The 26,646-nt window shown below is 44.4% G+C and overlaps 1 long non-coding RNA gene across 1 annotated transcript in view; it reads left to right on the plus strand.

The window, feature by feature from the left end:
• The window catches only part of LOC127045438 (uncharacterized), a 36,024-nt gene extending 9,975 nt beyond the window's left edge, over positions 1–26,049 (plus strand). Inside the window, exon 2 of the long non-coding RNA XR_007772711.1 lies at positions 25,740–26,049. This is a non-coding gene — a long non-coding RNA (uncharacterized LOC127045438). The remainder of the gene's footprint in view (positions 1–25,739) is intronic.
• Positions 26,050–26,646: the final 597 nt, after the last annotated feature.

A 26,646-nucleotide genomic window follows, 5' to 3' on the forward strand; every position in this document is an offset into this window, starting at 1 on the left:
AAGACACAATGTCCCTTTACATAAACCATGTTGACTATTGCCCAACAGTTTATGTTTTTCTGTGTGTCTGACAATTTTATTCTTAACTATTGTTTTGACTAATTTGCCCGGTACCAACATTAGACTTACCAGTCTGTAATTGCCTGGATCACCTCTATTGGCATTACATTAGCTAACTTCCAGTCATTGGGTACCAAAGCGAATTTAAAGGACAGGTTACAAACCTTAGTTAATAGTTCGACAACTTCACATTTGAGTTCTTTTAGAACTCTTGAGTGAATGCCATCGGGTCCTGGTGACTTGTTAATGTTGAGTTTATCAATTAATTCCCAAACCTCCTCTAGTGACACTTCAATCTATGACAGTTCCTCAGATTTGTCACCTACAAAAGCCAGCTTAGGTTTGGGAATCTCCCTAACATCCTCAGCCGTGAAGACTGAAGCAAAGAATCCATTTAGTTTCTCCGCAATGACTTAATCATCTTTATGCACTCCTTTTGTATTTCGATCGTCAAGGGGCCCCACTGGTTGTTTAGCAGGCTTCCTGCTTCTGATATACTTAAAAAACATTTTATTACCACCTTTGGAGTTTTTGGCTAGCCGTTCTTCAAACTCCTCTTTGGCTTTTCTTATTACACTCTTGCACTTAATTTGGCACTGTTTATGCTCCTTTCTAATTGCCTCACTAGGATTTGACTTCCACTTTTTAAAGGAAGTCTTTTTATCTCTCGCTGCTTCTTTTACATGGTTGTTAAGCCACAGTGGCTCTTTTTTAGTTCTTTTACTGTGTTTCTTAATTTGGGGTATACATTGAAGTTGGGCCTCTATTATGGTGTCTTTAAAAAGTGCCCATGCAGCTTGCAGGGATTGCACTTTAGTAACTGTACCTTTTAACTTTTGTTTAACTAACCTCCTCATTTTTATATAGTTCCCCCTTTTGAAATTAAATGCCACAGTGTTGGGCTGTTGAGATGTTCTTCCCACCACAGGGATGTTAAATGTTGTTATATTGTGGTCACTATTTGCAAGTAGTCCTGCTATAGTGACCTCTTGGACCAGCTCCTGCACTCCACTCAGAATTAAATCTAGAGTTGCTTCTCCTCTTGTGGGTTCCCGTACCAGCTGCTCCATGAAGCAGTCATTTAAAGTATCGAGAAATTTTATCTCTGCATTTCGTCCTGAAGTGAAATGTTCCCAGTCAATATGGGGATAATTGAAATCTCCCACTATTAATGGGTTCTTAATTTTGATAGCCTCTCTAATTTCCCTTAGCATTTCATCATCACTATTACTGTCCGGGTCAGGTGGTCGATAATAGATCCCTAATGTTATATTTTTATTATAGCATGACATTTCTATCCATAGAGATTCTATGGAACATGTGGATTTGCTGAAGATTTTTACTTCATTTGAATCTACATTTTCCTTCACATATAGTGCCACTCCTCCCCCTGCATGACCTGTTCTGTCCTTCCGATATATTTTGTACCCCGGAATGATTGTGTCCCATTGATTGCTTTCAGTCCACCAGGTTTCTATGATGCCTATCATATCAATATCCTCCTTTATCACAAGGCACTCTAGTTCACCCATCTTATTATTTAGACTTCTAGCATTTGTGTACAAGCACTTTAAAAAACTTGTCCCTGTTTATTTGTCTGCCCTTTTCTGATGTGCCAGATTCTATTTTATGTGACTGTTTATCATCTGATCTGGCCCTTACATTATCCTCTTCCGTCCTCGGCTCCTGACTATAACCTGGAGATTCTCTATCATCAGACTCTCCCCTAAGAGAAGTCTGTGTCCGATCCACATGCTCCTCTGCAGCAGTTGGCTTTCCCCCATCTCCTAGTTTAAAAACTTCTCTACAACCTTTTTAATGTTTAGTGCCAGCAGTCTGGTTCCACTTTGGTTTAGGTGGAGCCCATTTCTCCTGTATAGGCTCCCCTCATCCCAAAAGTTTCCCCAGTTCCTAATGAATGTAAACCCCTCCTCTCTACACTATCGTCTCATCCACGCATTGAGACTCTGAAGCTCTGCCTGCCTACCTGGCCCTGCGCGTGGAACTGGGAGCATTTCTGAGAATGCCACCATAGAGGTCCTGGATTTCAGTCTCTTCCCTAGCAGCCTAAATTTGGCTTCCAGGACATCTCTCCTACCCTTCCCTATGTCATTGGTACCTACATGTACCACAACCACCGGCTCCTCCCCAGCACTACACATAAGTCTGTCTAGATGCCTCGAGAGATCTGCAACCTTCGCACCAGGCAGGCAAGTCACCATACGGTTCTCCTGGTAATCACAAACCCAGCTATCTACATTTCTAATGATCGAATCTCTCATTACTAACACCTGCCTTTTCCTAGCAACTGGAGTTCTCTCCCCTGGGAGGTAACCTCAGTGCGAGAGGCAACCCCAGCACCATCTGGAAGGAGGGTCCCAACCATGGGAAGGTTTCCCTCTGCTCCCATTGACTGCTCTGCTTCCCTGGGCCTTTCTTCCTCCTCAACAGTGCAGGGGCTGTCTGACCGGACGTGGGACAATTCTACAGTATCCCAGAAAGCCTCATCAACATACCTCTCCGCCTCTCTTAGCTCCTCCAGTTCCGCCACCTTGGCCTCCGAAGTCTGTACGTGCTCTCTGAGGGCCAGGAGTTCCTTGCACCGACTGCACACATACGCCACCTGCCCACAGGGCAGGTAATCATACATGCTACACTCAGTGCAATAAACTGGATAGCCCTCACTCTGCTGCTGAGCTTCTGCCTGCATTGTCTCCTAGTTAATAAAAGTGATTTAAAAAAAGATTATATTCTCAAGTGGGGCTCAGTTGTGGTAGTACGTACCAGACCCTGCAGATAAACTTCCTGTAAACAAACACAATGCCTTTGGGAGTGGAGGGGGCCAGAAGTGGAGTCCCAGAAAGACTGGCAGAGAGTTTGACCTTTGTGTGACCTGCACTCATCCTTGACATTAAAACCTAAGTGTAGTGCAAAGCAAACATTTAAGAAACAATAGGAACAATCCCTACAGCAATTCCACATTTGTGATTATTCTCCCCTTCCCAGCCATCCCTCCCTCTGTTCATATTTATGCAGATTTTTATTGCACGTGGGTGTTGCTCAGTCTGGCACAGCAATTGGTGGTACACTTGAAAAGGAATTTCATTATGAAAAATAAAATGTTAATGATGATGACGATGAAGGTTTGCTTGCTATGGGGATTCCAATATGCACTCTTATTATCACATCATTCAACTACTGAAGTCTCCGTTCTGTGCTCATTGATGTAGCTGCAACTGAACGAGGGGAAATATTAAATTGAAGACTGCTTTTCTTGAAGTGAACCTAAACTGCTCTTCTTACATAAAATCATCCTAGTATGAAAGAACCATGTGACCACAAAAACCCTGAGGGAAAACTCTTCTAAGGCATCAAAAATAGAAGACAACTGATAATTCCATCTCCCTTAACAGAAAAACCTTTAACAATAGTAAACTGAAGTGAGTGATCACATGAATATTTTCTATTCCAAAATACCTCAACTCTGAGAGAGTTGCAAGGTAGTTTTTATTCCTCATGAATAATTCTTATTGGAAGAAGTTGGTCAGTATTAGAAGAACCTGCCGCTAGCATACCAGCCAGGCTCTGATTGGGTCATACTCCTGGAATCATCTAGGAACCAACTAATGCCTGAAATTCCCCTGTGGTTATTCATTTTGACAAAGACATGACGATGGCAGCTAAAACAGTAGCTTCTGTTTTTACTGTAGGAAATATTGTGATAGGGACCCAATTAATACACAATAACCCTGGCATGGCTAAACATGACTATCTCTGTGATTACCCCCGGAGCTTCCTCTGCTCCCCTTTTTACCCACATAAACCTGCTCAGGGCTTGTTTGGGATGGACTCCCATCACAATGACCCAGTTAGGTTCCGTCCATGTTACAGATTTTAACTGTCTGGTAGGCCTAGTTGTATTTGTTGTGTAGATGAATCTTAGAAGAAAGCAGGTTTATTTAATCCAAAATAAGTGTCCACATACAGATTTACACCAGAACAACTACAGATTATTACAGCTAATTTAGTTATTTTGGCTCCTATCTGTAGATACACTCATTAAAAAAAAAAAAGAAAAAAGCTGGGCTTCCGATGTAATGACAGGACTTGAGGAGTTGATAGTGAAGGTGTGGGTCTCTCCTGGCCAACAGATCTCTGTTACGATCACTATTAGGGAATAGCAGTTATGTTGGCTTTCTCGTGGTGGAGAACTTGACCAAATATTTTGAAATGCAAACTAGGATGTGGGAAGGTTCAGATAAATTCTTACTTTTTAATTAATGAGTTCTCCTAGCCTTAGCAGTTTGGAATTGCATGGCTCATGCTGCATGTATTGAGAGACCACTGGTTACCAGGACTGTGAAATATGGGTAACACCAAAACTGTTATATGAAGGACACCAAAAAGACTATTAGAAAAACTACAAAGAGGAAGAAAAAGTTTCCCATATACAGTGTATGTATTTCCTAGTTGCTATAATGTGATAAAAAACCAGAAATGATGCTGTTTGCCCTCTGAACTGATTTTATATGTATATTGCTGCCTGCAGCTGCTGTTGAGAGCAATAAAAAAGGCTACTGTAATGTGAGGCTGTCTGTCTTCAACTAAAATCAGGAGTTGCAATTATATAATTATCTGAAATGAGATGCTGAAAAACTGCAGCTGTCTCATACATACTCAGCAATATTACTGAGTCTCAAGCACACTTTCACAGCCATGCATACATACACAGGTTTCCAATACATCATTTAAGACACACTGCATTTTATAGCATGGGTTGTGTAATTGTATCACTTTGCTTTATTGTATAATTTCATATCTAACAATCCATAAATAAATAACATTTTGTGGGTAGGTGAATAATCTAATACAGCTCACCACCTACAGTATGTCAGTCAGATCTACTCTTCCAGTGCTAACAGGACAGATAAAATAAATTTTACTCTATCATTGAAAATTCATCTAATTCTGTATTCAGCTTTGAAAAATGTTTCCCATGTGTCTTTGAGTGACAGTCCATCTTTTGATGTTTATATTTACCATCTGGATACATTAGCTTTGTTCCATAGTAGAATTATAAGAAGGTGCAAATAAACCCACAGGATTGAAATAATTTTTAAAAAATGATCCCAAGCAAATGTAATTGTAAATGGTATATAATAATGCAATTTTTATTTACATCTAATGGCATAGATATCCATTTTTTAAATAAGACAGGTGATTTTCAAAGGAACACTCTCAACTTAAAAATCACACTAATTGTTGAATTTTTTTTGCTACTGTTGCTACAAGTAAAACTATTATTATAGCTGAAGGAAATTAGAGAAAATATTTTCTCTATTTTTTTAGTTTGTTTACTTTATGCATGTAATAGCATATTACGTATAATCGGTTTCACCATTTATCCAGCACTGTTAGTAGTCAGTTCTCCCTGTTTGCATGGGTCTTCCACAGAGCAACAGAGGAGAAAAATATTTGAACAAAATAGGAAAATGTGCTTGTAAACTTTCAGCAAGGCAGAGAGTATTAGAGGAGGAGTGGTACCAATACTACTTTAACTATTTTTTTTAATTGACTGGATCTCAAATTGCTGGATCCCCTTTAAGTTTTTAATTTAAAGTTGAACTGAAAAGATTTTATAACACTACTAAATAAAAATATTTAAGATCCTAAATCAGTAACCAAATATATGAATAGACATGTGTATTTATGTATATAACCAGACAATGTTTTGACTTCATTTGTTAATGTGTAAAACAGTCTGAGATCCTTAGATGAAAATGTGCAATTATTAATTACTATTGTTATTTTATTTATTTATTATACCTACCTGCTAATATTTGAGTTCAGGGTTCTGTGTTTCCCTATGCCCAGCTATAGGTAATAGATAGCATCACAAGCAAGTGTAACAATGTAAAGGATGTAGCTTCTTGCTGCTCTGCACTAAGTGTTGGTTATGCCATCAGCTATTGCAGGGTAAACACTAAATATGAAACACAGATCTTGGCAGGTAAAAAGCATTCTAATTAAAGTGTAAAGCATCAGATCATTAAAACTTCATAATTCCCATACTGTAAAACACTTGATATATAATCATGTAAAACAGAACCAGAGCCAAACATTGATTTAAACTTGGAAAACAATTAATAATCATTCCTCAGAAATGTATGAATGTTCTTTCCAGTTATTTATGTTGCTGTGAGTTAGGCAAGGACATACACAGTAGTCAGAGACGGTTTGCATTCATCTGCTGTTATGTCACTGGGAGAGGTGCTGTCTTCTGCTTTTAGCATTTCTCTGCATACTCATTGCCCTTTGTAAGATGATCTCAGCTTCACTGGGTCATATTATAATTTATTACTAACAATCCCTCTGTGAGTTCTTTTCTGGTAGTCAGTAGTCAGTCTGGAATCCATTTTCTGCATGCTGATGACGTGTGCTGTTTTCTTGTTTGTCAGTGAGATCATACAGTGAGGACTTTTATCTTTTCAGTGTTTTGTTATTTTAGAAAATCATTTTCTCAGCAAATCAGGTGCCATTTGCTTTCGTATAAATCAGTAAATTCTCCTTAGAAGATACTCAGAAATCTTGCATGTAAGGAAGATGGATTTGATGAACTTCCATGAAAGTTTAATACCTAGGGCTTAGTTCTCTGCTGCATGCACCTTATACCTTCATTTATACCCCTCCTACGTGAATGGAAAACAGTACTAAATCAGAATGTGCAGGCAGCTTTAATTCTGTCACTTCCTAACTTTTGAGTACTGCTTAACTTTCCAACCTTAAAATTCTTTTAAGGTTGGTTGGTTTTGTTTTTTTTCATGTATCTTCAAATTCATCTCCCTTAATTATCTAAAATTGTAGACATGCTTTAAGGGCGTCTCTGTGTATACATTTTAACTAGGGTGGAGGTCAGCTGAGTTGCAGCCAGGTTCTGTGGGCTTGTCTTCACTATGGGCTAAACTGGTGCTGCTGCAAATCAATTTAGTGGGTCTGGTGAAGACACGATAAGTTGATGGGAGAGCGCTCTCCCGTTGACATAGCGCGGTGTAGACACCGCATTAAGTTGATGTAAACTACGTTGATTTAAGTTATGTAAGTTATGTAACTTACTTACATGGACTTAACCCTCTAGTGTAAACAAGGCCTGTGTGACTCAATTGGAGGGAGGAGAGACCCAAAGTAAGATATAATCAGAGACAATGGAAAGTTGGAAGGTGTAAATAAATAAATCCAGGATACCAATATTTAGGTTTTTTCTGCACATTTTTGTTATTCTTTGCTCTCAAGGCTAGCTTTCATGTATTAATCTAATGTAATTGACAGGTTACAAGTAGCCTTCCCCATATGTTTAAATGGAAGTGAGTTCCACCATGGAAAGGTTGAGAACAATTAATTTAAATTTAATTGATCTAGGCATTTTTACTATTCTCCACACCATAGTATCTGCTCACCTAACTAACGACTCAAACCAATTCATACTGGAGTCAGTGGGAGAGTTTTATTTGAGTATAATGGAAACGGGGTCAGGAACTAGGAAATTAAGGACCAACATTTCAAAAGTGGCCACTAGTTTTGGGTACCTCAGTTGTTGGCTGTCCTTTGAGACACATTTTCTGTGGTTTTCAGAGGTGCTGAAGACCCACAAAACCAACTGAAGTCAGTTGGAATGGAGCGTGCTGGGCATTTTTGAAAAATCAGGTCCAAGATGTAGCATGTAAAAATTGGGGTACACAAAATTAGGGTCCCCTTTGAAAAAATTGGCCAAAATTTCTGACTTTTTCCAGCCATGAAGGTAGTTTCTGTAATGTATCAGATTACCAGTAATCCATGCTTAGAGAGAAATAGCTAAATCATTTATTCCTGGGGGAATTCTGCACCACTGCACATGTGCAGAATTCCTGTCTTCTGCAGATTTCTTTTCTTCCACGCAGAAAAATGACTTTCTGATAGGGAAGCAAATGGAAGCTGCAAGAGCAGTCACGCAGCACTCCCTAGCAGCACAGGCAGATCATTTCGGCACCCAGAGCAGTTGGCAGAGGGGTAAATCACCACGGGGCTGGGTACACCCCAGCCAGTGGCTCCTGTCCTGAGCCACTGTTAGTCCTGGCAGGGCTGAAGGCAGGAGAGGATGGGACTTCCTCTTCCCCGGCAACGAGTGGTGGGGGCTATGTCAGATCCGCCCCCAGAAACCTTCCCCAGCCGCAGGAAGCTCAGCATCCTCCTGTGATGTTGCACTCTATATGATTTTATGAAAGTATGCAGATGAGGATGAATATAATGTAACTGGAATATGCTTCATGCAAAAGGTCTCTTGTAAGGTATCATTACAAAGCTTATATTCTACTGAGTATGGTCATTCTATTTGTATAAATATATCACTCTTGTATCTGAAACTAGAAATATGAAATATAAGTCTGAGGGCCTATTGTAATTATGCAAAGTGTGGGCCATTAATGATGGTTTGGAATCTTGATGGCTCTCAGCAACCAGGACAATTGACTGTGGGTGGCTCTGTCTGCAGGCTGGCCTCTCTGTGAGTCAGACTGGGAGGAATGAAGGCTTGGGGTCTTACAGTGGCATGTGATCATGTCACCTGAGCTGGAATTCATCTTTAACCTGGTGTTTTTCCATTGAGAAAGAGGGGTGGGAACGCAGAGTGACGAAAGATTCCTGCTTTATGCAAAAGATATATAAGTAGGTGGAACAGAACAAAGGCGGCAGCTATCATGAGAAATCCTCTACCTACCACCTGAGCTGGAACAAGGGCTGTACCGGGGAAAAGATTGTGCCCAGACTAGGAGGGCGTCCAGTCTGTGAAAGAAACTTATTGAAGCATCTCTGAGGGTGAGATTTTATCTGTATTCAGTTTTATTACTGTATAAAGCTTAGATTTGCATGTTTTATTTTATTTTACTTGGTAATTCACTTAGTTCTGTCTGTTACTACTTGAAACGACTTAAATCCTACTTTCTTTGTATTTAATAAAATCACTTTTTACTTATTAATTAACCCAGAGTATGTATTAATACCTGAGGAGGGAGAGGAAAGAGTTGTGCTTATCTCTCTATCAGTGTTACAGAGGGCGAACAATTTATGAGTTTACCCTGTATAAGCTTTATACAGGGTAAAACGGATTTATTTGGGGTTTGGACCCCACTGGGAGTTGGGCATCTGAGTGTTAAAGACAGGAACACTTCTTAAGTTGCTTTCAGTTATGTCTGCAGCTTTGGGGCACATGGTTTAGACCCTGGGTTTGTGATGGAGAAGACTGGTGTGTCTGGCTCAACAAGACAGGGTGCTGAAGTCCCAAGCTGGCAGGGAAAGCAGAGGCAGAAGTAGTCTTGGCACGTTAGTTGGCAGTTCCCAAGGAGGTTTCAGTGAACCAACCCGTCACACCTCCCCTGTTTTCTCAACCCATCACTCCTCATTTGTGGGGGGAGGGGTCACGATATGGGTAGCTGCTCCCCCATCCATCCAACCCCCATGCATTGGGGGACCTCCCATACCCAGTCACCTCAAGCCTCTTAAGCCTCAATCCCACCCCACTGAACTTCAATCCATGCATCTGGAGCCCCTCCTTCACTCAGACCCCCTGTCCCTGGATCCCCAACCTGCACCCAGACCACCCCTGACTCAGCTGCCTGCACTCAAACCCTGATGCCCCCACTCCCTGCACCACCTTGAGCCCCCACATCCAGACCCCTGTGCCACTGACCTACAACTAGCTGCACCCAGACCACCACCCCACCAAGCCCCACTCTCCCAGCACCCGGACCCCCCCCCCCGCTGAGACTCCTACACCCAGACCCCTCTGCTGAGCCCCAGCCACCTTCACCTGGAAGCCCCTGCAGAGGCCCTGCATCTGAAACTCTGCCCCTAACAAGCCTCTGTGCATCCAGATCCCCCCACACCTAGGCCTCCCACTTGCTGCCTGCACCCAGATTGTCCCATACAGAATCCTTTCACCCGACACCTGGATCCCTCCAGACTGAGCTCCTCCACACTTGCTTGGATCCTGCCTGGTTGAGCCTGCTTGCCCCACACCACAGAGAGGCAAGGCCTCACGGTGTTTCTGGGGCAGGCCCAGACCTTGTGCTTTGTCAGGGTTGGGTGCAGCCTCAGCACTAAGTCTGTGCCCTGGGGGTGGGAGGGCTGCAGGGTGATCTCCCACCTTTGTGCAGCCAGTGGTCTGTGCTCCCCATTGCCATGCTGGAACCTCTGCATTTATTGATTGACAAATAAAAATTGCAGAATTTTAAAGTATTGTGCACAGAATTTTTAATTTTTTGGTGCAGCATGCCTTCAGGAGTAACCATTGTAGCAGCAAAGTTGTGAACTCTCTCTCCACACTTAGGCCAATCCATGTAAATGTTAATATTAGTAAGCACAGCAATGTATTAACAAAACTGACAATCAAAACTGGAATTGGAGCATTTATTTTCTTTTTTTCTTTAAAAACATTGGGTGAAATCCTGGCCCCACTGAAATCAATGGCAAAAGGCCAAATGACATCAGTGGGACCAGGATTTTACCCATTGCCTTTTGTAACCTTCTCCTTCTTTTCTCACTTTCCGAGGATGGGCTCTGCCCCTCTTTCCCAAAGCAGCACTTTCTTGTCATTCTGGAGGAGACTGGGAGAAGATTAGCATTTCCCTTGTCCTTTGTTATTTACATTTTATTTTAATTAAAACGCTTTATTTATTTCAATCTCCCTGCTCTGTAGCGATAGCAATGGGAAAATTCATTTCCCATTGGGATGATGAATAGCTCTCTCTCTTATTATTCTGTATTATTTGTTAGGCTCTGATTGTGTCCCCTTTATTTAAGTGCTGCACAAATTACCTACCAGAGGATTATGTAGCGTTATCAAGGCCTATATCTTAGACCAATTTTTCACTTCCTTGACTGTGGTGTAGCTATTTACATGGGTGCAAAGTAGGTGCAAAATGTTACTACCAGTATCAGTGAGTAGAGACTTCTCATTTGGTAGCGTATTATATTATATTCACTTTGTCCAAGAGTAAATGATAGGATTGCCACCCATACCCAGTCAGTCCAGTTTTGGCATCTGTGTCCAAGTGCCATTTAGGGTTGCCAACTGCATGGTTTTCAACCAGAAAGTCCAGTCAAAAAGTGGACCTGGCAGGGTCCTGTCAGATGTACTGAGCAGGCACAAAAAGCCTGGTTAACCTTGGGTAGAGGGAGATGCTGGGTCATTAACCCATGCCAGCCCCTGCTCAGCTAGGATCTCCTTCTACCTGCAGGCAGGCTCCTTATCAGGCTGCAACAGCTCCCATCCCAGCCATGGAGAAGAGGGAGCTCAGTTTTTTTGGGGGGAGGAGGGGGGGCATGGGGAAGGAAAGTAGAAATGATCCAGTGAGCGATGAGGGGAGGGAGGCCGATGAGTGAGCAACAGGGGCGGGCCTTGGGGTACAAGGTGGAGAAGAGAATGGGGCCTGGAGAAGAGGCAGATAAGGGTCAGGGCCTTGAATGAAGAGGTGGAGCAGGGGCGGGGCCTTGGGAGGAGAGACAGGGTAAGGGACAGGGCCTCAGGGGTCCGGTTACTAGCAATTAGAAAAGTCACAACCCTAGTAAATGAGTATGCAATGGACGAGATAGTGGAGAAACAAACCCTTTGTCACTAGAGACTAAGGCCAGATCTACACTCAAAAGTTAAGTCAATCCAGCTACATTAACCAAGCTATGTTTACACTCCTGGGCAATGTAGTTAAGCCAACCCAGCCCCTAGTGTAGAAAGCAGTAGGTCGATGGAAGAATTCTTCCATTCACCTAGCTACTACCTCTTGTGGAAGTGGATTAAGTGTAGTGAGTGTCTACACTGATGCGCTGCAGCTATGTTGCTGTAGCGCTGCATCTGTCAGTGTAGCATTTCAAGCCCTAAGGCCACATCTACACTATGGTGCTACAGCGGGAAAGCGACAGCACTGCAATTATGCTGCTGTAACTCCATGATGGAGATGCTTTCTACAGCAACAGAAGTGATTTTCCTGTCACTGTAGACAATCCACCTCTCTGAGCAGTGGTACCTAGGTTAACAGAAGAATTCTTCCATTAACTTAGGGGATGTCTACACTACGAAATTAGGTCGAATTTATAGAAGTTGATTTTTTTAGAAATTGATTTTATACCGTCGATTGTGTGTGTCCCCAACTTAAGACCATTAAGTCGGCGGAGTGCGTCCACAGTACTGAGGCTAGCGTTGACTTTTGGAGTATTGCACTGTGGGTAGCTATCCCACAGTTCCTGCAGTCTCCGCCACCCATTGGAATGTTGGGTTGAGCTCCCAATTCCTGACGGGGTAAAAACATTGTCGTGGGTGGTTCTGGATAAATATTGTCAGCCCCCGCCCCATGAAAGCAATAGCAATAAATCGTTTCTTGCCTTTTTCCCTAGGTTACCCATGCAGATGCCATACCACGGCAAGCAGGGAGCCTGCTCAGCTCACCGTCACTATATGTCTCCTGGGTGCTGGCAGACGTGGTACTGCATTACTACACAGCAGCAGCTCCTTGCCTTTTGGCATCAGATGGTGCATTATGACTGGTAGCCATCGATGTCATCTCCTGGATTCTCTTTTAGCTGACCTCGGTGAGGTCGGTCAGGGGTGCCTGGACATAAATGGGAGACGACGATGGCCAGCAGTTGTAGTGCATTGTCTTTTGGTGAGCAGCCCAGAGATGACAATGGCAGCCAGCAGTCATACTGTACCGTCTGCTGCCAGCCTAAGATGTATAAGAGAGATGGGGTAGATCAAAACACTAAAGAGACCAGATTTGTTTTGTATTCATTTGTATTCATTTGCTCCCGCTCCTCCCTCTCTCCGTCCCTCCGTGAATAGTAGAGAGAGGGCTAGTTCAGTGGTTTGACCACTGGCCTGCTAAACCCAGGGTTTTGAGTTCAGTCCTTGAGGGGGCCATTCTGTGTGACAACCCTGTAACCTATGTCGTCAGTCACCCCTCCTTCCATCAGAGCAACATCAGACAATCGTTTTGCGCCTTTTTTCAGCGCAGAAGCCATAGCACGGCAAGCATGGAGCCCGTTCAAATCACCGCCGCAATTATGAACACTGTAAACACCACGCACATTATCCTGCAGTATATGCAGAACCAGAACCTGCAAAAGCAAAACTAGGCGAGGAGGCGACGGCAGCGTGGTGACGAGAGTGATGAGGACATGGACACAGACTTATCTCAAAGCACGGGCCCTGGCGATTTGGACATCATGGTGGTAATGGGCAGGTTCATGCCATGGAACACTGATTCTAGGCCCAGGAAACAAGCACAGACTGGTGAGACCGCATAGTGTTGCATGTCTCGGACTATTCCCAATGGCTGCAAAACTTTTGCATGTGTAAGGGCACTTTCATGGAACTTTGTGACTTGCTTTCCTCTGCCCTGAAGCGCAAGAATACCAAGATGAGCGCAGCCCTCACAATTCACAAGCGAGTGGCGATAGCCCTGTGGAAGCTTGCAACACCAGACAGCTACTGGTCAGTTGGGCATCAATTTGGAGTGGGCAAATCTACTGTGGAGGCTGCTGTGATCCAAGTAGCCAATGCAATCAAAGAGCTGCTGATATCAAGGGTAGTGACTCTGGGAAATGTGCAGGTCATATTGGATGGCTTTGCTGCAATGGGATTCCCTAACTGTGGTGGGGCGATAGACGGAACCCATATCCCTATCTTGGGACCAGAGCACCAAGCCAGCGAGTACATAAACCAAAAGGGGTACTTTTCAATGGTGCTGCAAGCACTGGCGAATCACAAGGGAAAGACAAAGCCACACTGCAATTTAAAACTTATTGAATGCCGGCTTTCTACTGCTTGGGCAGTCCTCTAGGGTAGAGTGGTTGGGTGCCCAGAGGCCCTCCTACCACGTTCTTGGGCGTGTAGGTGAGGAGGCTATGGAACTTGGAGAGGAGGGCAATTGGTTACACAGGGGCTGTAGCGGTGGTCTGTGCTCAAGCTGCCTTTCCTGAACCTCAGCCATACGCCGGAGCATATCAGTTTGTTCCTCCAGTAGCCTCAGCATTGCCCCTTGCCTTCTGTCACCAAGCTGACTCCACCTATCATCTTCAGCCCACCATGTATTATCGTCAGCCTGCCACCTGTCCTCACGTTCATATTGTGCTTTCCTGGACTCTGACATTATCTGCCTCCATGAATTCTGCTGGGCTCTTTCAGTGTGGGAGGACTGCATGAGCTCAGAGAACATTTCATTGCAAGTGCAATTTTTTTGCCTGCTAATCTTCGCTAGCCTCTGGGAAAGAAGATAGTGTGAGCGTTGAAACATTTGCAGCTGGTGGAGTTAAAAAAGGGAGAGTGGTAGTTAAAAAGACACATTTTAGAGAACAATAGGTAGACTCTTTCATGGTAAACCTTGCTGTTAACATTACATAGCACTTGTGCTTTCAGTACAAGGTCTCATTTTGCCTCTTATTGAAGGTATGCCGGTTTGGTGTGAGAGATCTTTCATGCAGGGCTGGGCAACAGAATTTGGCTTGCAGACAGCAATGGTAAGACACAGTCTTTTGGCTTCCTTAACCTTCATAACATGTGGGAATGGTTTAAACCAGCAGCAGCGCCCTCATTTCCCATACCAAGCAGCCATTGGGTTGGCCATTTAAAATGGGTTGACCATTTAAAAGGAGGAGAGGCTGCGGTTTTCAGTTTAACGTGCAGCACAAACCCAACTAACCCCTCCAACACACAATTATCTGGGATGACTGCTTCACCCCTTCCCCCTCCATGTAGCTAACAGCGGGGAACATTTTTGTTCAGCCACAGGCAAACAGCTCAGCGGGAACGGACACCTCTGAATGTTCCCTTAATAAAATCACCCTATTTCAACAAGGTGACCAGGAATGATATCACTCTCTTGAGGATAACACAGAGAGATAAAGAACGGATGTTGTTTGAATGCTAGCAAACGTCGGGACCATACACTGCCATGCTTTGCTATGCAATGATTCCCGACTATGTGCTACTGGCCTGATGTGGTAAAGTGTCCTACCATGGAGGACAGAATAAGGCTGCCTTCCCCAGAAACCTTTTGCAAAGGCTTTGGGAGTACATCCAGGAGAGCTTTATGGAAATGTCCCTGGAGGATTTCTGCTCCATCCCCAGACACATTAGCAGACTTTTCCAGTGGCTGTACTGGCCACGAATGCCAGGGCAAATTAATCATTAAACACGCTTGCTTTTAAACCATGTATAATATTTACAAAGGTACACTCACCAGAGGTCCCTTCTCCGCCTGGCGGGTCCGGGAGGCAGTTTGGTTGGGTTCGGGGGGTATTGACTCTAGGTCCAGGGTGAGAAACAGTTCCTGGCTGTCGGGGAAAATGGTTTCTCTGCTTCCTTGCTGTGAGCTATCTTCAACCTCCTCCTCAGCATCTTTCTCATTCCCAAAACCCGCATCTCTGTTGTGTGCTACTCCATTGATGGAGTCAAAGCACGGGGGTGGGGTAGTCATGGCTGCACCACCTAGAATGGCGTACAGCTCATCATAGAACGGGGAGGCTCTGACCCGGAGCAGCCATTTGCCTCTCTGTTTTTTTGGTAGGCTTGCCTCAGCTCCTTAAGTTTCATGCGGCACTGCTGCGAGTCCCTGTTATAGCCTCTGTCCTTCATGCCCTTTGAGATTTTTTCAAATATTTGAGCATTTCGTCTTTTTGAACGGAGTTCTGATAGCACAGATTCATCTCCCCATACAGCGATCAGATCCCATGCCTCTCGTTTGGTCCATGCTGGGGCTCTTTTGTGATTCTGAGACTCCATCATGGTCACCTCTGCTAATGAGATCTGCACTCACCTGCAGATTGCCACGCTGGCCAAACAGGAAATGAGATTCAAAAGTTCACGGGCCTTTCCTATCTACCTGGCCAGTGCATCTGAGTTGAGAGCGCTGTCCACAGTAGTCACAACGGAGCACTCTGGGATAGCTCCCGCAAGCCAATACCGTTGAATTGCGACACTACCCCAAATTCGACCCGGCAAGATCGATTTCAGCACTAATCCCCTCGTCAGGGAAGGAGTACAGAAATCGATTTTAACAGCCCTTTAAGTAAAAAATAATGGCTTCGTCGTGTGGACGGGTGCAGGGTTAAATCGATCTAACACTGCTAAATTCAACCTAAACTCGTAGTGTAGCCCAGGGCTTAGATGCATCTACACAAGGGGTTAGTCAGTTTAATTATGGTGTTCCGCGTGTGGAAGTACAGATAAGGAAAAGAGGATTGATACCTTCACCTAATACGCCATGCACATACATGGGGTATTAGGTGTAGTCAGAATTACAATATAAAAGAGGATTCCCTGGTTGGGTAAAAGTGGGAATGCCTATGGGAAAACTCCCAGCAGGAACTATCCCTCTGCTGATGATCAATTGGTGAGGACTCCAACAGATCCTAAGAATATCTTTAAGGATATGAGTGTGACTATATTTATATTATATGTGCATGGTTATTCATAAGATTTATATATGTTTGGGTAATCATAACCTTGCTTGTTACGCTAATAAAATTTGTAAAATAGATTAGGCTTTGTACTTGTGAATGTATGTATGACCACTATCTTTGGTCTTCATGTGTTCCTAGAGTCTTAAGGCCATGTCTACATCTAAAGTTTTGCAGCGCTGGTTGTTACAGCTGTATTAGTACAGCTGTATAGGGCCAGCGCTGCAGAGTGGCCACACTTATAGCAACCAGCGCTGCAAGTGGTGTTAGATGTGGCCACACTGCAGCGCTGTTGGGCGGCTTCAAGGGGGGTTCCGGGAACGCGAGAGCAAACCGGGAAAGGAGACCCGCTTCGCCGCGGTTTGCTCTCTCGTTCCCGGAGCCACCCAGCAAACCGCAGGGAAGGAGACCTGCTTGCTCTGGGCTCTGGGAACGAGAGAGCAAACCGGGAAAGGAGACCCGCTTCGCCGCGGTTTGCTCTCTCGTTCCCGGAGCCACCCAGCAAACCGCAGGGAAGGAGACCTGCTTGCTCTGGGCTCTGGGAACGAGAGAGCAAACCGGGAAAGGAGACCCGCTTCGCCGCGGTTTGCTCTCTCGTTCCCGGAGCCACCCAGCAAACCGCAGGGAAGGAGACCTGCTTGCTCTGGGCTCTGGGAACGAGAGAGCAAACCGGGAAAGGAGACCCGCTTCGCCGCGGTTTGCTCTCTCGTTCCCGGAGCCACCCAGCAAACCGCAGGGAAGGAGACCTGCTTGCTCTGGGCTCTGGGAACGAGAGAGCAAACCGGGAAAGGAGACCCGCTTCGCCGCGGTTTGCTCTCTCGTTCCCGGAGCCACCCAGCAAACCGCAGGGAAGGAGACCTGCTTGCTCTGGGCTCTGGGAACGAGAGAGCAAACCGGGAAAGGAGACCCGCTTCGCCGCGGTTTGCTCTCTCGTTCCCGGAGCCACCCAGCAAACCGCAGGGAAGGAGACCTGCTTGCTCTGGGCTCTGGGAACGAGAGAGCAAACCGGGAAAGGAGACCCGCTTCGCCGCGGTTTGCTCTCTCGTTCCCGGAGCCACCCAGCAAACCGCAGGGAAGGAGACCTGCTTGCTCTGGGCTCCGGGAACGAGAGAGCAAACCGGGAAAGGAGACCCGCTTCGCCGCGGTTTGCTCTCTCGTTCCCGGAGCCACCCAGCAAACCGCAGGGAAGGAGACCTGCTTGCTCTGGGCTCCGGGAACGAGAGAGCAAACCGGGAAAGGAGACCAGCTTGATTACCAGAGGCTTCCTCCTTCCACGGAGGTCAAGAAAAGCGCTGGTAAGTGTCTACATTGGATTACCAGCGCTGGATCACCAGCGCTGGATCCTCTACACCCGAGACAAAACGGGAGTACGGCCAGCGCTGCAAACAGGGAGTTGCAGCGCTGGTGGTGCCCTGCAGATGTGTACACCTTCAAAGTTGCAGCGCTGTAACTCCCTCACCAGCGCTGCAACTTTCTGATGTAGACAAGCCCTAAATCTGACACAAGCAGCAGAGGTGATTTTTCACTCTATTGAACTTTAAACTGTAGCAACCAGAGCCAAACCCATGATGGTGAAAGATAACATCATTAAATCTATTCTAAATAAAATAGAAGGCAACAATGAGAGAAAGCAAAGAGGAACAGATTTTTAAGGATATACAGGCACCTAAGAATGCAGATAGGCATCTAGTGGGATTTTCAAAAGTGCCAGGTGCCTAACTTCCACTAATTTTCTGGCTTTCTGGGGGGAGATGGGGGTGGGGGTATAGTCAGGCCCAACATTCCCTTGATGTTCCAACTTTCTATGCTATATTCACTTTCTTTTGTGTGTTTTTGACGAGAGCTTATTAAAGGCTGCCACATTCTACCCTGGCTATATACACTGTAATCAGCACATAGCGGTTGTTAAGTGTTTGGAGATTTTTGGATGAAAGGTGCTAATATAAATGTTAGTAAATGAAAACCACTAGTCTCAGACATGACTGAAGTAGTTGTGTACATACTTTTGAATGTTAGTGAGAAATCATAGTGAAAACAATAAACAGAATTATCAATAATCCTTAATTAGCAAATGAAACTACAAGCCAACAATTCAAATGATATATATAATACTCCACCACACAGTGCAGCAATTTATGTTTATTACATTTCTGAAATTATTGCTATACATGGAAGGGTAGTAAATAATTAATAGAACATTGGTTGGTAATTACTTAGGCCACAATCTTAACCATGTTTATAGTCCACCATGCCAGTAAGGCCTTATCTACACTTACACTTTTCCTGCCATTGGTCTAGCACAGCAGTTCTCAAACTGTGGGTCGGGACCCCAAAGTGAGTCTCAACCCCGTTTTAACGGGGCCGTAAGGGCTGGCTTAGACTTGCTGGGACCTGGGGCCAAAGCTGGAGCCCGAGGGCTTCAGCCCTTGATGATGGGGCTCAGGTAGCAGGCCCCAGCCTGGTGCTGAAATCCCTGGGCTTTGGCTTTGGCCCCTCACCCAAGGTGGAGGGAATTGGGCTTTGGCCCTCCCACCCTGGGGCAGCAAGGATTGGGGGGGGCTCAGACTTCGGTCCCCCCTCATAGGGCCACATAGTAATTTTTGGGAGTTGCAGTGCAATGAAATCTAGCAATAATACAGCTCCACTGATAGTAGCAGTGGTGGAAACACTAAGACTAGGCATAGGTATTATTACTACTATGTAGTCTAAACCCAGTGTGGGGTATTGTGCTGCTCTCTTGAATAGTGTAGAATCTGGATGTATTTTTTACAACCTTCCTTTAGAGATCGTTTTAATGCACACATCAACAAGCAGCATATAAAGTTACTGTCCACCAAGGGCTTTCAGCAAATAGTAAGGCAGAGATAGCTAAATTACAGTACATCTCTTGTTGTTATGTTACGGTGATAGGCGTTAAAAAGGAAACATTTTTCTTATTATATCTCATCACAACATTGCAGTCAGCTTCTTATATTACAATAATATGTCTTTTTCTTTTAGTGGTGACCTACAAAGTGGAAAAAAACATGTGTGTGCCCAAAGGTTTGGAATTTTAAAAAATCTGCTTGTTGTTTACATTAGAGATCCAGGTCTTATCTACCGTGAGCTTTGTGCTGCACTGTTACAGAAATCTAGATAGTTTCTGCCCCCAGAGAACTTACTCTTCACTGAAATTCTCCAAGATTACCTTTTCAAAAGTGCCCACTGAAAGTCTCAGTTTTTGGTACTCAACTCGAAGCACATAAATGGTCCCAAAATCACTTACCACTTTTGAAACGTTTCTAACAGAAGGTCATTAAACAGTAAACCAATAACACGGAGCCTATTTATTGCAGTGTCCCTAGTTTCAGTGCTGCTACAGATAAAGTTTTGCCAGCACTTTCACTTTAATCTCTGTTTGTCATTAGTTTATATAACACAGCTGTAAATATTTTCTCTGGTTGAAATTTGACATTTCAGGGAAAAAATGGTAAAAGAGTAGCTTGGCTATTTTTGAACAATATAAGACTAATGAAGCTGGGAATTTTGCATGTAAAATGTTTGCTTAACTCAGTGATGGTTTTTATTTAAATAGAGAAAAAAAATCACAAAGCACACTGGACAGGAGTCTGCAATTAAACAAAATACCATTTTAATTAAATTGAAAGAGGATAATTAGTAGAGTCACGATTTTGCTGACATGTTCTCTGTGGTTTTTACGTTGTAAATATGGATCAGATCCATTAACAATGGGAACATCCACTGACATGAATCTGTGTCCTTGTGGATCAAAGGCCTTATCCAAAGCCCATTGTGGTTAATGAAGTGCTTTCCATTGATTTCAGTGGGCCCTGGATCAGGCTGCAAATCTTGGTCTGATTGAAATCAATGGGAGTTTTTCCATTGATTTCTGTGGACTCCAGATTTGACTCCGTATCTTTAATGCCTTTTGTCCCACTTTTGAGGCAGCTGTTCAGAGCCCCTTTCTGAAGGCAGCTGGAGTTGGGACTGAGAGAACATCTGTGCAGCAGCTCAGAGAGCGTCTCCATGGCCTGGATGGTTTACCAGTGTTTGTTTGTTTTTGAACCCAAGTTATTAATCTTTCTGTTAATCTGAGCTGTCTGTTCTACCACAGTATCCCTGTTTCTGCTGAGACTGCAGATGCCACACTATGACACAAAAGCACTGTACTCATCAGCTGATCTACTGCAGAAAAATCTTCTGTTGCTGACAACGGATGTCAGCACAAGGCTCAGTGCTGCTTCAGCTGCACACAGTTCACTTGAGAATGTAGTCCAAGAGGAAGGGGCTGGACATGGCTTGTTCCAGTTTCCACTTGCATTTAAACCATGTACATCTGACTCAATGCCAAACCTGTTGCTGATACCCTTTCTAGTGTAAACCAGGACACAAATAATGTCTGTGAATTAACATAGCCTGCCTTTTAGGCATTTGGAGCCATATTCAGGCGCCAGAAACTCTCATTTACTTGGTGTCAAGTATCAGAGGGGTAGCCGTGTTAGTCTGGATCTGTAAAAGCAGCAAAGAATCCTGTGGCACCTTATAGACTAACAGACGTTTTGGAGCATGAGCTTTCATTGCATCTGACGAAGTGGGTATTCACCCATGAAAGCTCATGCTCCAAAACGTCTGTTAGTCTATAAGGTGCCACAGGATTCTTTGCTGCTTTCTCATTTACTTATGTCCCTAAATTGGGATCTAGGTGCCAAATATCAAATGCATTCAAAAATGTTGGCCTCGAACTGTATGGGGTAAGTCTTGCGAAACGATGATTCCTACTTTAGTCAGTGGAGACTGAGGGCTCTCAGCACTTTTAATGGGAGTTAGGCATCTACATACCTTTCAGGATCTCAGCCATTCTCAATATAGGCTAAATGGTGGTCATATTTATGTCAAGGGGAGTTTTGACACTGACTTCAGTGGAACCAGTATTGGGTCATATGTGTGTTTCCATCTGTAACGTGCATAATAATATTTACTTATTTCCCAGGGATGTTGTGAAGATTAATTAATTAATGTTTGTAAAGTGCTATAGACTTTAAGTGTTTAGAATTATTACATTGGCTAGGGGAATGGACTAGATGTCCTAACCGGTATCGTATGAGTCAATGAAGTTATATAATTACATGGTACTTCTGTGCAAGTGCATCATACTTGCTATACACACAGGGACGGCTTTAGGAAATGCGGGGCCCAATTCAAACATTTTTGGCTGGGCCCTGGCAGGGATGACTAAAAAAAAAAAAAAAAGTGTAAAAAAAAAGCCTTTCATTTCTTCCATGTATTATTTACTTTCCATAACTAAATAAATAATACAATTATATATTATGTACATTGCATCATATATGCTGTTGATTGGTTATTAATGACCGTCGTTTCACATGTGTAGGTCCCTGCCACTCCCTGAGTCTGTGCACATGTGTGGCTCCCAGCTGCTCCCTGCCCCCATCATTGAATCAGGTGTGCAGGGTTACTGCCCTGGGAACTGCAGGGCAGCAGTGGACATGGGGCTGGCTGGAGGCAGGGCAGGTGCTGACTGGAGGTAGGGTCTGGCTGCAGGCAGGGCAAGGGGTGCGGGGCTGGCTGGAGACAGGGGGCTGTGGGGTGGGCTGGCTTCAAGCAGTGCCGCAGGGGGGTGCAGCAGGGGTTGAGAGGGCTGGAGACAGAGGAGTGCGGGACTGGCTGGCTTCAGGCAGGGGGTGCAGGAGGGGTTGGCTGGAGACAGGGCAGGGGGTGCGGGGCTGGATGTGGGCAGGGTGTGCAGGGCTGGTGAGGGCAGGGTGTGTGGGGGGCTGGCTGGCTTTGGGCAGGGCCACAGGAGTGTGTGGCAGGGGTTGGCTGGAGACAGGGCAGGGGGTTTGGCAGGGGCTGGCTGTAGGCATGGGGTGCAGAGCTGGCTGCAGGCAGCAGGGGCGGGGCTGGTGCGGGCAGGGCAGGGGGTGCAACAGAGGCAGCTGGAGCCCCGGCCCTTTAAATAGCCCCCAAGCCTCCCGTTATCCCGAGGCTCTAGGGGCTATTTAAAGGGCTTGGGATCCTCTGCTTCTACCCCGCCCTGGACCTTTTAAATAGCCGCGGGAGCCCTGGGGAATGCATGGGGGCGGCGGAGCTCCAGCAGCTATTTAAAGGTCGGGGTGGCAGAGGCAGCTGGAGCCCTGGCCCTTTAAATAGCCCCCAGAGCCCCCCACTATCCCAGAGCTCTGGGGGCTATTTAAAGGGCCCAGAGCTCCAGCCAGGAGAGCGAGGCTGCAGGGTAGGGCTTGCCGCGCTCCGGTCGGAGCTCCAGCTGGGGCCACGGGGCAGCTTGCCACACTCCGGCCGGAGCTCCAGCTGGGAAAGCAGGGCTGTGGGGCTGCCGCGCTCCCACCGGCGCTTTGGTCAGGGGAGCAAGGCCATGGAAGACCCCAGAGCAGACCTCAGCTGGGGTAAGTAAAAAAAATTAAAAAGGTGCCTAAGGCGCAGGGCCCTCTTAGGCGCGGGGCCCGATTCCCGGGAATTGACTGAATCAGCCTAAAGCTGGCCCTGTGTACACAAACTACATTCTCACATATTTACTAGGGATGGGTGAACTGGCTCAACTAAAGTAAGAAGAGGCACAAACCTTTGGCTATCACTCAAGTCTAACAGCACCTAAATCTTACAGCTGTCTGTGCTCTAGCACTTCCTGGCATAGGTTATTCTGGAAATATTAATTAATGAATTGGCCCAATTGAGGAAATATTGAAAATCACTGAAAGAAACATTTTTTGTGAGATTTTCAACCCAATTTCTAGGCTACAGTGGCTGCAATGCTTCCCTTCCTGCATAAAACCACATGGGGAGTGTCTGATTCCTTCCAGAATTGTACAGCCTTTTGAGATTTGCTGGCACAGAGCATAATTTTCAAAATAACTAGAAATATTAGCATAAATAGCTATACTCTCAATTCTGTTCTCATTTACACCCGTGTAATCCACTGACTCCATTGAGATTCCATGAATTCACAGAACTGGGTCCAACGTTTACATTTTGGGTTCCAATCTGCTCTGAAATCCTGTGTAGGTTCACATTTACTATCACTGCTGAAAAGTGTTTTAAAGACAACTGTAGACGAGTAAGGTTGAGTCGTTAGAATGAAGGACTACAAGTCTGGAGATATTGGTTCTCTTCCCCATTCTGCTACTGACACACTGTGTGACTTTAGGTAAGTCACTTTGCCTCTCTGTGACTCAGTTTCCTCATCTCTAAATTGAGGATAATAATACTTGCCCATAGTTGTAAAGTGATTTAAGATCCTTGGATGAAAGTGGAAGATTATTATAAATCCCTTTAGTGGCACAATAGCAAATGCTTCTAGATCCCTGGTTATATATGCTTTGTGTATACTTATTATTTAGTGTTTATATTGCAGTAGTGTTCAAAATGTGTTAAACATTGTATGAACATATAAGAAGATATAGTCCCTGCCCCAAATATAATCTAAAAACACACAGAAGGAAATGAAGGGCAGGAGGAATTGCTTGGATATGGTACCCAAGCAAAGTGTTCATGCTAATGGCAATCGTGTGTGTGTGTGTATGTGTATACATAAACATACACACATCCATTTTTATATATTTGTTAGTCCTGACTTTAATTAATTTCACTATTTCTTTTGAACTGGGTTTAAGAGGTTAGGAGGCTCCCTGGGGTGGAAATGAGGGAGAGTAAGAGATTGTGGGACTAACAAAGGGGAGTGAGCAAAGAGAGGAAAACAGAGGGAGAGGGAGGTAAAAAGGAGCAAGAGGATGTGAGAGAGAAAGAAAGAGAAACATGTATAGATGGAGGGTGTGAGGTGGAGAAACTGAAAGGTTGCCATGTTAAGAGAAGAGCAGGATATAGCAGGACCAACAACCAGTGACAATAAAGGAATAGATTAAAAAATACCTAGAGTCCATGTCTCATACCAGGCTGCATGTGAAAGTCAGGAGGCTGTGAAGACTCCTTCCAGCTGTTGCTTGTGCTCCCAATATGCAACAGAAGTCCACTAGGTCCGATGTGGGAAGTCAGGGGTCTGGAAGGTCCTCGTTTATCCCCTGTGCCCTCAACTGTAGTTCAGATTAGACTCAAACTTTCATTCACTGTTGGTTTTACTTCTTCACAGTGGCGTTAGTTAAGGAGGGAGCATCTACTTTAACTTGGAATTCCTTGGATTCTGCCCATTTGTATCACAGCTGTAATGCTCTTTAAACACATTACTGTGTGTGTTTTGTATTAGTTTGTTTTAGTGTTGTTTATACCCAGTTGTGCTGCACTACATTGGCCCATGATGTACTGTTTGCCAGTGTTGTCAACTCTCAAAATTTCATCACAAGTCTCATGATATTTGGTGTTTTTCTTAAAGCCCTGGCTCTCTGGGAATCATGTGATTACATGAGAATATCAACTTTAAAAAAAAAAGTATAAGTTTCTAGCCCTAGTGGCAAAGAGAAGCTTGAAAATCTGACTGGTGTGCACCTAAAGGCTCAAATACTGGAAAGCAAATAAAAATAACTCAAAATTAATTATTTTTGTAAAATCCCATGGCTTTTTGAGCCTTACTCATGATATTTGAATGTTTGGGGTTGGCAAGGCTCATAATATTAGAGTTTTTTCCTCCTTCTTTTGTATGGAAACTTGAAAAAGAAACATTAAAAGTCAATGTCCACGTTTGTTATCTCCTCTATGGCTTCTGGTGACATAGAATGAATCAAGGCTGTCTCTCTGGAAAAGCAGCAAAGAATCCTGTGGCACCTTGTAGACTAACAGACGTTTTGGAGCATGAGCTTTCGTGGGTGAATCCTGTGGCACCTTACAGACTAACAGACGTTTTGGAGCATGAGCTTTCATGAGTGAATATTCATCCACGAAAGCTCATGCTCCAAAATGTCTGTTAGTCTGTAAGGTGCCACAGGATTCTTTGCTGCTTTTACAGATCCAGACTAACATGGCTACCCCTCTGATCTCTGGAGAAGGATCTTAGAGGGCAGCAGATCACTAGATGTTCCATGGTTTGGATGTCTTCTCCACAGTCACATATCAGGCTGTCCTTCATTTGCCATTGTGAGTAGGTAACTGCAATGCCTATGTGAGATTCTCATGCAATTTGCTGTGATTCTTATCTTACATGATGTGGGAAAGTCAGCTGGTTAGACTGTAGGATCCATAATCAGGTCCTGATTCTTGACCCCTCTGTTTTCCCACAGAATCCACCACTTGTCTTTTGATGACAGCTGCTGACCAGAAAGAGTTCCTGGACTTAAGGTGGCATCTTGGAGGTGACTGGAGATCTGCATAGATGGGCAAATCTGGGTTCATTATCATGCAATCCTATTCTAATATTATTACTGCTTCTCTTCAGAGGAATAGATAAAAGAGTTATGAAAACTACATAAGTAAAAATGCACAAAACTTTCCCACCATACACCGGCTACTCTGAATTTATTGCAGCATCCCTAAGCAGATTGAATGGCAAAATGGTACTATTACTTCTGATTATAAACTGACTGCATAAGATCTGTTATAAATACCCCATTATATAACACGCTGTACAGTACAACACCTACTATCTTAATATCATTCAATTCTTTGGTTTTAAAAATAGTGCTCTCAGCAGAAAAAAAAATCCAGTCTGACATCTGGAAGGAAATGTAGGAAGAAAATAACTTCAAGAGGCTCAACTAGTAATGGTTTATGGTGTTACACTTCAGAGAATCATTAGGAGTCATCCTGAAGTTTAGATTAAAATTACCCTGATCTATTAAAATATTGGATTAGGTTCTGGTCCCTGTTCCAGGTCCTTTGCATGACTTTGGAGGAATAAAGAGGCCAGAAAGTTGCCCCAATAGCCTAGGCAAGGGAATCAGGGTCAGCAGTCATCTCTGTGCTACCACCTCCTAGACCCCTTAGTGCAAGGGATGTATCAGGGATGGGAGGAGTATGACCAGAGCATGTTGCACTCCAGTGATACCTGCCCAGTGTAAAGGACTTTAGGGGGCTTTACCAGCTAGCATAATTTAGGGCTTGAATTGAAGTTGAATTGATTTAATTTAAATCAGTTACAGTGATGCAAACGCTATGTGTGGATACACTTAAATCCATTTAAACCTGCCT

Source organism: Gopherus flavomarginatus, chromosome 2 (assembly GCF_025201925.1).
Source record: "Gopherus flavomarginatus isolate rGopFla2 chromosome 2, rGopFla2.mat.asm, whole genome shotgun sequence".
Lineage (NCBI taxonomy): Eukaryota > Metazoa > Chordata > Testudines > Testudinidae > Gopherus > Gopherus flavomarginatus.